The sequence below is a fragment of the Anolis carolinensis genome, chromosome 5, assembly GCF_035594765.1.
Source record: "Anolis carolinensis isolate JA03-04 chromosome 5, rAnoCar3.1.pri, whole genome shotgun sequence".
Classification (NCBI taxonomy): domain Eukaryota; kingdom Metazoa; phylum Chordata; class Lepidosauria; order Squamata; family Dactyloidae; genus Anolis; species Anolis carolinensis.
The window spans coordinates 126,250,018-126,263,985 of record NC_085845.1 but is presented as its reverse complement, the minus strand read 5'-3'; the positions used below and the strand labels follow the sequence as shown (position 1 = coordinate 126,263,985).

At 38.3% G+C, this 13,968-nt stretch overlaps 1 protein-coding gene across 1 annotated transcript in view; it reads right to left on the bottom strand.

Annotated features, from left to right (window-relative positions):
* The window catches only part of gramd4 (GRAM domain containing 4), a 115,042-nt gene that overhangs the window by 99,607 nt on the left and 1,467 nt on the right, over nucleotides 1-13,968 (bottom strand). The window lies entirely within an intron of this gene.

Below are 13,968 nucleotides of genomic sequence, written 5' to 3'. Positions count from 1 at the left end.
TAAATACTTGGATGGGAGACTACCAACAGATATCTACTCTGGGCTATATTTCAAATGAAGAAACTAGCAAAACTACTTCTGAATACTCCTTGCCTAAGAAAACCCTTTGAAATTCTTGGGGTCAATTTCAGTCAACAGGCAATTTGAAGGCACATAGACATTACACCACGAGCCCTTCCAGACAGGCCCTATAACACAGGATCTGATCCCAGGTTTTCTGTTTATCCCAGATTATTTGGCAGTGGCAACTCATATAATCCAGTTTAATGCAGAAAGGGCTCTACACTATCTGATCTCCATCCAGTGAAAATAAAAACTGGCTTAAAGGGGTAAGTCTAAATCCTCCTAACTGCTGAGTTATTGAGACAAATAATGTACTGAACTCCACAGTTCATCAGCCAATATCCAGTTCTTTCCCATACTTTGTGGAGGAAAGTTATTCTTAATGTTCTCCTGTGGAGATTCAGGCATACAAAGTTTGGAAGAATTATATTTGATGATAGCATTAACTATGCTTTCTGAAAAAGTAATTCATTGTTCTTATCCATTGGGTGATATTTTATAAGGTGACATATTATTCATTAATAATACTTTACTTTTCCGGGTAATTAAAATTACTATTTTAAAATGTTAATTTAGCTATATTGCATTATTTAAAACTAACTACAATGAAAGAGAGGGTGATGAGTAACAATGTTCTCTTTGAATAAAGAGACACACAGACCTGTTCCAGGATATGGTCCCCTGCCATCCTCAAAGTCTTCTTTTAAAGCGGATCAAGATGAAGGGCAAACGAGGGACATCTGGCAGATTTTTTTAAAAAAAAATCACTGTTATGCGCTGGACTGTATATGTGCAAATGCAAATATCTTAATATAAACATAAGCAGATTTGCATGTGTGCATATGAGGCCCAGCGCATAACAGAGATAATTTTAAAAAAAATTCTGTTGGATCTCTATCTTCCCCCAACTGTTAATTCAACCTCTGTTTAAGATTAAAGTGTAAAAGAAAAAATTTCAGAGACTTCTAATTGCTTTCCATTTGTGCTTCCCTTGAACCATCTGTAGCCCATCTGACAGTTTTGGGCTTTTTAAAAGTGCATGTGCGCTGGAACAGTCTACACAGGGTGGAGGGAAGAAAATCAGGGTGGAGGGAAGTCATGTTTTTCATGAATGCAGGAATATACAATAATGCAGAGGTGCACATTTTTCAGCCGGAATCGAGTTATAAGCACACCTTTTTAACACGTGTTTTTTACCTCTTAACTCGATCCCTCCTAGTCACCCCACTTTTAATCCAGTTATTTCCAGGTTTTACAGCATGTGTAGAAGGTCCCTTTCTCTGTGCTGTGAGAGGGGAAACTTCCCCAAAAGAGAAGAATGGGGGAATGACAATAAAAAGTAATTGAAAACTCTATTGGTTTTAACTGTTTATTTTTAATAACGTTAATATTTAATTTTATTTTAATGTTTGTATATTTTTAGGTTTCAAATTGTATTGTATTGGTTTTACTGTAAGCCACTTTTTTAGAGAGAAAAAGCAGGATACAGAGAAGTAGAAGTAGTATATTCTGGCAGAAGATTAGTAGTAGTAGCAACAGTTTAGCCATGAGCCATAATAAAACTAAAACAAACCCTTAATAACAAAAGTTGCATTGGCATCAAATACACAAATACATTCAAACAGTATGTGACAATAAGAACCAGCAGCGTTAAACTTGCTAAAACATTAACTCTTTAACATATATATGATACATGGTGTGATGGAGAAAGGCTAGGTTGAGCTGGGTTGTATATGAAAGCAAGCTGGAAACAAACTAGTGTGCTATCGTCACAGCTGCATCTGAAATATTAGAACAACATAGATCCTTCTGACCTCAAACACGGCCTGATCCCTGGCTGCGAGATAGAAAACATTCATTATTTATCCAAATACAGAAAGCTTGCTGGGTAAGCCACATGGGCTAGAAAAATCCAAGGTCTACAAATATTTGGTGTTGTCACTCAGAAATCTGAAGAATCTTTCTAACCACTCCACATGTGTGCATGTGGCTTAAGGTAGATGACCATGATTTTACAACATACATAGCAGCAACTTGTAATGCAAGCATGGGCTACCAAATTTCAAAAACACTTTCTTTGACACATGAGAAGGCCTTCTAAATGAAGGCCCAATATCAACAATTTTTGTTCTGGTTTTATGCCACACAGATGAAACAGAAAGTTCCTAGAATACAATTAGCATTCTAGATATGCAGAATGAATCTTTTCTTTTAAAGTACATTAGGAAATTTTTCTTTGCTGCTCCCATTACCTTAGCAAAATGCCATGATGCAGAGAAGAGCCGTTCCAGATAACAAGTCGCCTACTTAATCCAGGCTGTTGTCTATTGCCTGTTGTAATATTTTTGCCATCTAAACTATAGAAGAAAATCATCCCCAGTGGATAGGCTGAGGTTTAAGATAAAACTGTTTCCTGTATCCCGATGGGAAAAGTACCACTTTCCAATGATACAGTAGGCATCTTTAGTGCCAACAGGGAGTCAGATCCAAGTTAGTCCCATGTCCATCCTGTTCAGTGAAAGCCTGCTTAGATGAAAAGGGCCCTTGGCCAGCTAGGGTGATCAATTTGTCCCTTCAGAAAAGGCAGAAAGCCAGATGGATACTAATCTGCAGTCATTTTGGAATCTGTTCAAAACTAGATGCCATTTCCCCAGCCATTTATCCATTCAGTTCCAACCTTTTCTTTATGGAAAAGGTTTCCAAGCAGGTGTTCCCTCTGTAGTTTTAGGTTCTGATTAATGCCCCCGATCCTTAATCCCAATTATTCTGGCTTTCAATTGAACACATACAGTTTTTAGATCGAGATGGAGACTGTAACTGATATAATGAGGCACAAAAGAAGAACAAAGCATTTTTCTCTCTCTCAGACCATGTCCATACTAACATTCTAATATTTCTTGTAGCAGCAGGGACTCGTCCAAGAGGCAAAATACTAGCTATGTTCCCCTATTCCAAGATACACACAACTATCACCAATAAATATGATACAGTTAGCCAGGTCATAAGGAATAGCAACAACGTAGGACCCTAAAATAGACAGGCCAAACTCCAAGATTGTACAACAGAAGATTGAGCTCCCAGAATAAGGAATGAATGGAGAAATTATATTATTCATCAAAGAAAATTGATGCAAATGTATTTTAAAAAAAAAACAAATCAAAAGAAAGGTCTGATAACAATATTTAAAACTTCTACTGCCTAATACTGAAATTTAGCTTTACAGTTTCAGGGTATATCATTATGGGGCAATTCAGAATTTCTGAACAGACCAGGCACACAAAATAAATAAACAAAATTTGAATATGAAAAAATAATAACAGATCACAAGCTCAGACAAATTCCAGGATAGGTAGAAAACACATACTGTGCTACTTGATTCCATGACTCAATAAATATGTTTAAAAGAGTGAGCACAACAGAACCTACTTCACAAATACACATGTATCAGGATTCAGTCACAAAGTTCAACCACCGTACATGTGTTCCCAGTTCAATCAGTGCACAAGACTGCAGTCCTAGGTTCTAATTGTGAAAATAAGGAAATAAAACTATAGTCACCCCTCCACATTTGCTGGGACTTGGGGCACAGGGCAGCTATGAATCTGGGAAAACACAATTTTTTAAATGACTGTTTTCAGCAGACATTGACTGTTTAGTGCTAGAGGACCTAATGATTCCTAAAGAAAACTTATTACAGTAGAGTCTCAGTGATCCAAGCTAAACGGGCCGGCAGAAGCTTGGATAAGCGAATATCTTGGATAATAAGGAGGGATTAAGGAAAAGCCTATTAAACATCAAATTAGGTTATGATTTTACATGTAAGCACCAAAACATCATGTTATACAACAAATTTTACAGAAAAAGTAGTTCAATATGCAGTAATGTTATGTTGTAATTACTGTATTTACGAATTTAGCACCAAAATATCACAATATATTGAAAACATTGACTACAAAAATGGCTTGGATAATCCAGAACCTTGGATAAGCAAGGCTTGGATAAGTGAAACTCTACTGTAATTGAATTGGCTGAACAGTCAAATCCACAAAAGTTAAATCTGCCAACATGGAGCTGTAAATGAAACTGAAACCAAAATGGGAAAAACCTATACAAACCAAGTGACTGAAATCTGTAGAAATTGTTAAAAACTGTGCAGTTGACAAAAACTCAAAAAGCCTACATAGCGGACCTTATTCTGTGTTGATTCTCCAAGAAAACGTGACCTTGGGGGCCTAAAATGTCCTGTCGGAATATATAAGGGTTAGAATCATAATTCCAGGAACAGAAATGAGTAATAAGACACAAAAACATAAAACATAACCTTTGACTATTCCCCAAAGGCTTACACAAATAAATGTTTTCAGCTTCAGCTGATGCCTACACAATAATAGTGAGAGGATATGGTGGGGGCACATTACGAGGCTTCTGTGGAAAAACAAGGAATCCGGCTTTACAACAGACTATGCTATATATAACTCAGGTCTGCAAAATTTATAGCCTCTTAAACTGAATATAGTCCATTGTGATAAAATTCTATTTTACTGTATGCCTGAAGCTATCATCAAGGATTTCAAAGCATGAAAATATGTCTGGGAGGCTGAATTTGAACTGGTGGATCACAAATCATGCAGGCCCGGCACAAACAGCGAGAAAAATTAAGCAGTGGTCTGGATTTTTTAAATTGCATTTCTTTTTAACTATTGACAAAGGAAACATCCAAAACAGAACACAAGCAATTTCTGTTGCCTTTACTTTGACAACGTGACAAGGGACAGTCAGGGCACCATCCTTTCCTATTTAACAGCCTGGACCTATGCCTGCACCAACAGTGAACTTTCTCTGCCAATTCATTCATTTCAGATGCACATGGAGAGACCAAAGCCATTCACTGTTTAGTTTGGGGACGCTCCAGATGATAGCTTTAAGAACAGGCTGTCCCAAGGCAGCCTTTTGTGAAAAATTCAGTCCTCTTTTTTTTCTCATACAAACTCAACATTGACACAAATGTGTGCCTTAATCAGACCATTGTTTCTTCATGCTGTTCAGTCTACTGATGGGGGAGTCCACTTTACCAATTTCATCTGGCCTGCTCCACAAAAACCCACAAGAATAACCTAATTGGAGAGCTACATTGCCTGCAGGAGTACTCATTCATTTTGATAGAACTCGGAGCTATAGAGGAATTATTTGCCGAATTACAGATCCAGGAAACAAAAGTTAACCTCCAAAAGGCAATTTTGCCAAACTATAGTAAACTATAGTAAAATGGGCTGCCATGACACTTACCCCTCATTAGAATGGCAACTGCAGCATCAATAACCACACTATTTATGGCACTATTACTATAATGCACTTATTAAAATCACATGCTTTGTCCCATTTTAGAACAGATGCACTGGCAATCCCAATTAGATACACCCAGTGAATCAGTTCTTAAACAGTGACACAATACTTACGAAAAATCCAATTATGAAGTGGTATACCCTAATTGGGATTACAAACAGGATGCAGGCCCCAAAGCAATGGGATGTAACAAAGTGTTGAGCATCCATTCAGCATTTGATGCAATTATTCTACTCTAGCTGAGGACTTTTCTCCATCTTCTTCTCTTCAGATGGACAAGACTGCAACAAGAGCTTCATTTACTAGAACTTACATCCTAAAATATGTTTTACCCAAATGCATGCAATGGAACTCCAACAGTCCTCACTATTCTTTAAAAGTTACTTCAGGAAGAGTAGTAGACCATGCTGCAATGTATGCTGCTGTAGAGCATCTGGAGAAAGAAACTGGCAGGTAGGAAAAGGATTTAGCACTCCTTTCTTCTCTACGACATCTGTGCTTTTAACTGCAATCTCCTAACAGGTTTGAAAACAAAAAGCAAGTAGAGAAATCTAGAGTGATGTAGTGGTTTGAATGCTGTACTCTGGCTCTAGAGATCAGAGTTCAAATCACTCCTGATGTCACACTCTTAGAGGAATGCAAAGACAAAAAGCCTTCTGAATAAATCTCACCAAGGAAAGCCCTTGACGGGTTCTCCTTAGCATCACTGTAAGTCAAAATCGACTTGAAGGCACACAGTAAGCTAAGGAAAACAGCAACACATACCAGCAATGTGACCTACACTTTCCCCCTTAGAACAGTTTAATGAAGGGGTGAGATAGCGTAGTGCAATAACTGTACCTGGAAATCGTGCAATGGATTATGGAACGGCTTTAGACCTTGCCCTTGGATGACGTGTCTTACATTGGAATGTATTTTAATTATGTTTTATGTCTGTTTTAATTTTAATAATTTTATTTTATGCCTGTGTTTTATGCCCAAAGCACTGCACAAGTGCTGTTGTAAGCCGCCTTGAGTCCCCTTTGAGGTAGAGAAAGGTGGGATATAAATATGGTAAATAAATAAAATAATAAATATACACACATGAAGATTAACAAAAAGTAAGTATTTACTTGTGATGGCTGTCTATTCTCCTGTGGATCTATTGCAAGTAAAACACCTACGTAAAGCAGTAAGATGTCCATGGATGGTGAGTGGGTGCTATATAAATATTTTAAGAACAGTCATCAATTGGTAATACTGAAAGTGTGAAACATTTATGTAACATGCAAGTTTTCTATAAGAAACTGTAGCATGGTGTAGTGGTTTGAGTACTGGGTAATACTCTGGAGACCAGTATTCAAACCCTAATTTGGTCATAGAAAGTCACTCACTCAATATCAGATAATGACAAAGACAAGCAAAGGCAAAAACCCCTCTGAACAAATCTTGCCAAGAAAACTCCATGATAGCCTTAAGAGTTGCCATTCCATTGAAAATGAATTGCCATTAAGTCGGAAAGGAGCACATAGCAGCAACAATATAATAGCTACAGTATAGCCTAACTTTGGACCTTATTACAGTAAACATGGGAAAACTGCTTTTCTGTAGGCAATCCATGACTTTTGATTACTGGATAAATATTGGATGCTGATGAACTATATCACACTCCTACCCATATGTAATAAAATAATGCACCTTGACTCATCACGCGTTAGACAGATTACTCCTTTCTACCTGTAGGAAGTGCACTTGCATAATTGTCTTCCCTTTGGGAAGGGGGGTGCAAAGCTTGTGAGACTCTGCAGATTCCAAATTTTATTCAAACATTACACTGTTCTCATGAGCACTAATATTGCAGTTTTAATTTCCCTCTCATCCAGCTCCTCCCCCCCCCTGCCCCAATGATCTGCTTCCATTCAGATTCTACAGGTATGATCACACAGCTGTGCTTCTGATATGCCCAGAAAGAAAACAGATGGTTGATGACACTTTCCATCCCATCTTTCAAAAGCTACTGGATGCATACTCTTTGCATACAAGTCCCTTCAGGTTGCAGGCGAAAGGGGCAATGCATCATGTGGACAGAACTTTCCAAACATTTCATGTTGAGGATACCCCCTTTAAAGACATGCATCATTTTGCAACACAATAATTCAGTTTAAGGAGGAAACCGAAAGTTAAGCCGACTCCTTATAAGAGATACTGACACATAAATTGTAATAATGAAATGTATGGAAACATAACAGGTCTGATGAAAACTTTTTGTTTATATTTTGAAAAAATCTATGATTAATTGCTTGTTTACACAGACTCGGAGGCTTCTCTTTACATTTGTGCAACACACCTACAAACTGAAGCAGACATACTAATGTGTTGTGACACACAGTTTGGAAAACTCTGCCATAGGGACTCATATGCAAAGACAGGTTATTTCCTTATGTGATAAGATTCTCTGTCCCAACTAGAATAAATTATTGAATCAGTGGAACCTAGGCTGGATCTACACTGCTCTATATCTCAGGATTTGATCCCAGATTATCAGCTTTGAACTGGATTATATGAGCCTTCACTGCCATATAATCTGGGATAAGAAGATAATCTGGGATCAGATCCTGGGATATAGGACAGTGTAGAAGAGTCCCTAGATAAGCACTGGCCCACCAAGTTTTCACTGATTCAATGTATTTAAACTGAAACAAACATGGATTTGTACTTAAGGAGTGTTACTTTCATCTAAATAACTATATTTTACTGTCTATAATGTAAAAACATAATATCTGAAACTTGACACAAGTAGTTTTAAATTAATAAAATTAATTATTACCTTTACATTAAAAAGATATCCCTTAGAGGTTGTGAACTGTTTTACTGAGTTGCAGATAAACATAATTAAGGAATTCGTCATTACAAAATTTGTGAAGAAATTGCCTTTTGTTTTTTATGCTATTTTGAATTTTAGAGTATAATAAAGCAAGGAGAAAAGAGAAAAGGAGTAGCTGTGATATGAACTTTGGATGACCACATGCATACATGCAACCTAAGCATATTTCCAAAAATACTTTTCTTGGAGTTCATATCTGTAAAATATAGATCAATTATTTCAATTGCCTTGGCTTAACTCAATCCACTTTGGTAAGATTATAAACAAGGGACACATTTAGAGAGTTATATACAATGTTCACTTAGTATCCAGTATCCATTGTAATTTGGTTCCAGGACCCCTTGTAGATGCTAAAAGCCACAGATATTCACCTGATTAAGTAAAATGAAATAGTAAAATGGTGCTCCTTATAAAAAATGACAAAATCAAGGTGAGTTTTTTTGGAAAATATTTTTCAACAGTGCTAGTCCATCAAAAAACATATACGAAATTGTCCTACACAAGATGCTTTGAAAAGATCATAGAAATCCTTTTAAATAGGATTTTTGGCCTATATGCCACCAAACCAGATCACTGGCTCCTTTAGTTCACAGATTCCCATGTATTCCCATACATCCCTGGAAAAGAAATATTCCAGATTATGATATACATTAGCACTTGAAAAAAGAATTCTTTTTTTAAAAGAACCTACTGGATTCTGAACAACAGTTTAGCCTTGCATATATTAGGAAACCTGAGAATGTGAGAAAAGTATGCCAACAATGGAGTGAAAGTATGAAGGAAACAGAAACATGCTTTCATTCCCAAAGACATACCAGAAAAAATATAATCAATGACTCTAAAATTCTTTTTTTAAAATAATAATAATAATAATAATAATAATAATAAGTAAAACAGAAGACAAAAACAGCTCCACCATGTATTTTAGGAAAACTTTCTCGAGACAATGTTATAGGAAAACATTCTCCAGACAATAATAGAAATTATCTCCTCTGATTGATCTTAATGGAGATCTCTCAGAGGACAGGACTGTGCTGTAAAGGAACTTTAAAAACCCTGCTAAGCATTTCAGCAAAAGGGCATTACAAAAGTCGTCCTACATCCTCACAACAAAGTTAGAGAAAAATTCTGTACAACAGTGTTAAATGTCCTGTATATAATCATGACAAAACATCTGAGAAGTGTACTAAAACAGACTATGGCTGATAATAACCTTGCAGCATCCAGTTCAAGAAGACCTTTATAACCTTGCAAAAGCTGGCACCTACCAGCCTCCAGGTTGCCCCTCCCCAAAATAAACCCCACAAAGATAGCTGAATCAAAGGACACCTGAAAGAACAGATCTATGCCCCCTTACACTGGCACCAGATATATACTTACAATCGGTGCCTCTGACAGCCACCTCACAGTCTGCAAGTCTCACGAGCAAGAGATAATCAATAACATCCAGTTATATTTCACAACAGTGCTTTCATAAAGAAATGGTAAGACAATCATGGGCTCACAGACAAGATCTTGAAAGCCAACAGCAAGACCAGACAACCCTTCCTTTCCACAGAGAGCACTGACGTCACATCTCAACAGAAAACAAAGCAAAATGTAACTTTCTACAAAGTATTAATGCTATGGCAAGTTTTGAGATATGCAGAAACAAATTATTTCCATCAGTACCCAAATCAAAATAACAACACCAACGCTCCACTTGCCCCTGCCCTACTACACATACACACATGCCAAGATGGAAAGGATCCCCTGCAGCTCACAAGATCTCACTCCAGTCCCTACACTATTGTCCTCCCTTGTGCATATCCAGCTATCTCACCCTTCACTTCAGCGCAGCGCCACATTAAGTAACAACACAAGGGTAGCTTCTTCTCTTTAACTGGGGAATAGGAAAACAGGGGCTGCACTGGCAAGAAGGCAAACAAGTCCAGTTAACCAGAAATCAAGCAACCAGAACTCTCAAGCAACCAGCAACAAAATTAACTACAATTGCATACTGAATTCACAAATTCACATTTATAATACTGTATAGTAAAAGTGTTACATCATTAAATTAAGTTTGTCTTACTCTCTGTTTTATTACTGTATTTCAATATTAATATCAAGTCAATATAAAGTTTATGGTGGGGGACAGTATTACTTAGGCCTATTTTCAATAGTCATTCTTAAGCAATCAGAAACTACATTTATCTAGCACCTACCAATCCCCATGGGTGCCAGTTAACTGAGGATCAGTATAGCCAAATCAAGCCAACCAAAAACAGGGCAAGAGCTCTTTTGGAGAGGGGTACAGCCACAAAGCAGAATGAATACAGTTGGACACTACTTTAACTGCTATCGGTAATTTGGTGAGGGACCAACATTCTTTAACAGAAAAGGCAATGTAAAAAGCCATGTATCCATGCCTCCATAGCATTCAGCTATGCATTCATCCTACAGTGTAGAGCATGCCCTGGGCAAACTTTGCCCCTCCAGGTGTTTTGGACTTCAAGTCCCACAATTCCATAGGCTGTTAGGAATTGTGGGTGTTGGGCGTACAAAACACCTGGAGGACCAAAGTTTGTCCATGCCTGGGGTGGAGAATGTGATACATTACATCACGTGTGTCAAACTCAAGGTGCACAGGTTCGAATCCGGCTGGCCATGTAATTTTCTGTGGCCCTCCGAATGCAGACTGCACAACGAGGATGTTCGAAAGATATCAAAAGTGAGAGATCCTCTATGTCACGTTATCCAAACATCGCTTTGCAGGCCATGTGATGTGCAAAACAGATGGGCACTGGAGCAATGCCATGGCAACACGGTACCCGCGGGGATGGACAAGACCTCTTGGTTGTCCCCCACCCGATGGTCTGATTCATTCCATATGACATATAATGTGGGAGACGAAAATGGTCGTACAATGGTACACTGGTCAACTTGCGCTCGAAATAGATACAAATGGAGGCGAATAGAGAAGATGTTGTGATCCGTGCGAAAGCGGAGGAACAGATCATCTATGTGTCTAAGCCCAAAGGCTGGACTACAACTCCTCATTACACATCATGACTACAGCTGATGGGAGTTGTGATACAGTAGCATCTAGAAGGCTGCCATTTGGTCTGTATAGTCAGGAGAGTGGGATCTGAATTGACACACAAAGCTTGCGGATAGGATGTCTGGCTTTAAAACGGGCTTTAACCTTTCCCCAACCTCAAAGCCACAAGGGTTGCAATTCCCATTATCCCCAGTACAATCAAAAGTGATGGGAGTTGTCGCTGAATAACATCCAGGTACCCAAACTAGGGAAAAACTAAAGATCACTGATTGCTATGTAAATTCTGTTCTATTCTATTTGATTTCCCATCAATCCACTCCTCAACCCACTCCTCTGGGCTTCATGCAAATCTACCATTTGCCAAAATATACAATCCTGTGATTTCTTTTCTATTTCTGACCAAATAGCTTAACCATTGATTCATCCCACCGAGTATGACGTCTGTCCAAGGGTCGCTTGTGGGCTATTGGTATACAATTCATTAGTCCTCCCTTGTACATATCCAGCCCCCTCACCCTCAGCAGATTCCCCTGTTTGGCCTACTCATTTCATCTACAAGGTGCACTCTGTAAGTACAGTGTGGTGTTTGGTGGAGAGGTTGGGGGTAAAGATAGAAATCAGCAGCTTGGTGCATTGGTTGAGCAGAAGAAAACAGAAATAAACTTCTGCCAATTGTATAAACAATTGTCCCTTGTGGCCAGGAAGGGGCCCTTCCAGACAAGCCCTATATCCCATCATCTGATCTCAGACAAGAGCTTGAATCTGCGAGATGAGGTGATCTCTTGTCCCATGCAGGGACATGAAAGAAGCCTCTCAGCAGGACAGTAACACATCTGGTCAATGTCCTTATAGACGACTAATTCTCTTACATCAGAAGCGACTTGAAGTATGTTGTTTAAGGTTTGCATGGCCAGAATCACTGGGTTGCTGTGAGTTTTCCAGGCTGTATGGCTATGTTCTAGAAGCATTCTCTCCTGATATTTCATCCACATCTATGGCAAGCATCCTCAGAGGTGTGAGGTCTGTTGGATACTAAGAAAGTGGGGTTTATATAGGGACCACCAAAGGCAGCATTGCCCAAACACGAATCAAGGCACATGAAAGGCACAGCAGACTAATTCAACCAGAGAAATCAGCCATAGCAGAGCATTTGATGAACCAACCTGGAAACAACATATTATTTGAGAACACAGAAATGCTGGACTACTCTAACAACCACCATGTCAGCCTACACAAAGAAGCCATTAAAATCCACAAGCATGTGGGCAAGTTCAACAGAAAGGAGGAAATCATGAAAATGAACAAAATCTGGCTACCAGTATTAAAAAACTCTAAAATCAGCAAACAGTAAATAAAGAACAACACTCAGAAGACAGGGGAATATCACGACAGAAAATCCCACAATATCTGCTTTGAACTGGGTTATCTGAGTCCACGCTGCCATATACAGTCTCACTTATCCAAGCTAAATGGGTCGGCAGAATCTTGGATAAGCGAATATCTTGGATAATAAGGAGGGATTAAGGAAAAGCCTATTAAACATCAAATTAGGTTATGATTTTACAAATTAAGGACAAAACATCATGTTATACAACAAATTTGACAGAAAAAGTAGGAATTCCCTCCCCAGGGAGATCAGGCTGGCACCCTCTCTGTCCATCTTTAGAAAGGACCTTAAAACATTGTTATTTCGATGTGCATTCGAATAAATCGTCCCGGTTAGTTATTAGTGACCACAACTACTGCACTTTATCACACCCCACTCTTATTGATTGAACTCTGTAATGAGATCCTTAATTCCCTTTTGTAGAGTCTGCTGAATTGTATCTTACAGTTTGCATATTTTGTTCAGACTCTAATGTTCTAATGTTTTATGTTGATATTTTATGCTGGTTTGTATGATTATACTGTTTTACCTGTTTTACATTGGTTTAATTATTCTGTATTTTATTGTATTTTGGAACTGGGCTTGTCCCCATGTGAGCCACCCCGAGTCCCCTCTGGGGAGATGGGAGCGGGATATAAAAATAAAATTATTATTATTATTATTATTATTATTCAATACGCAGTAATGTTATGTTGTAATTACTGTATTTACGAATTTAGCATCAAAATATCACGATATATTGAAAACATTGACTACAAAAATGCCTTGGATAATCCAGAACCTTGGATAAGCGAGTCTTGGATAAGTGAGGCTCTACTGTATTCCAGTTCAAAGCAGATATTGTGGGATTTTCTGCCTTCGTGACCGCGTCGTCCCCTATGAACCCACCCAATCGCTGAGATCTTCCGAGGAGGCCCTCCTCTCACTTCCGCCCTCTTCACAACTGCGTTTGGTGGGGACAAGAGAGAGGGCCTTCTCGGCCGTAGCTCCCCGACTCTGGAACTCCCTCCCCAGGGAGATTAGGATAGCTCCCTCTCTATCTTCCTTCAGGAAACAACTGAAGACTTGGATGTTTCGGCAGGCCTTCGGAGATACAGTCATTAATTAATCAGCCCCAGAGGGTTTTTAATAATCTATCCTGTATTTATCACGATCTTACCATTTATGTGTTTTAAATGTAATTTTTTTATCCTGTATTGTTGTTTTAATTGATATATTATATTACTGTTTTATCTTTTTTATATTGTGATTTATACTATGTTGCTTGTATTT